This window comes from Sinocyclocheilus grahami, unplaced genomic scaffold, assembly GCF_001515645.1.
Source record: "Sinocyclocheilus grahami isolate Dianchi unplaced genomic scaffold, SAMN03320097.WGS_v1.1 scaffold1499.1, whole genome shotgun sequence".
NCBI classification, from domain to species: domain Eukaryota; kingdom Metazoa; phylum Chordata; class Actinopteri; order Cypriniformes; family Cyprinidae; genus Sinocyclocheilus; species Sinocyclocheilus grahami.
Window position 1 is genome coordinate 199751 of NW_015506678.1, and position 986 is coordinate 200736.

Genomic DNA, 986 nt, shown 5'->3' on the forward strand with positions numbered 1-986 from the left:
CTCGGGACGCGCTGCCCACAAGGCTATCGGTGCCGACATTAAGGTAATAATTAAGTAGCACATTTGCATGTCCACAGTTCGAGTTGGTTAATGGTCATATGACACGCAGGTAAACAAATAAAATATTTAATCTTTTTTAGTGTTTTATTTTAACTGTTGCTATATTCAATTCAATTCAAGTTTCAATTCAATTGAATTAGTTTAATTTGACATTTTAATGATATAATAAATTATTCGCTTTTCATTAAACTCACGAACCCCAGTTTGGGAAACTTTGAAGCAATGTAATGTATAATGCACTTCATTTTATTAATAGCAACAAATAGAATATATTTTATATTTACTGTTTTGCATTATTAAACGCTATGCTTCCTACTGAATACTGTAAAGCTGCTATATTGTCTACAGTCTATATTGTTAAAAGCACTATATAAATAAAGATGACTTGACTTGATCAATTCGGTACAAGATTATTCTATTTAAATCAATGTGATAAACTAGGAGGTCAAAAGTAATCTAAAAGTAGATTATTTTACCTTAAATTGTGTAATGAAATGGATTACGTTACTAACTTCAATTTTTGTCACGCAATTTGGAATCAGTATCACAGCTCAGTAAATATAAATTAATTTATTTGTTAAATTAATTAATTATTGGTCTTTAAAATGAAATGTTTACCGAGGATTGTGTGATGCTAATAAGGCACAGTAAAGAGTAAAGTGAGAGCTGAGTCTGTCACTGCGGTCACGCCACAGGAAGCAGACGCTGGGCTGAGCTTCAGCTGAAGCGCAGTGATTTATCCTCTGTGTGTGTAACACCAGCATGTGTTTGCAGGGGCGAGATCACAAGTCCCTGTCTGTTTGGAGGCTAATATATCAAAATGTAAGGATGTGTGTCAAAAGTTTGTAATTAATAAGATTTTCTAATGTTTCTGAAAGAAGAATATTGTGCAGCACAACTGTTTTCAACATTGATAATAATCAGAA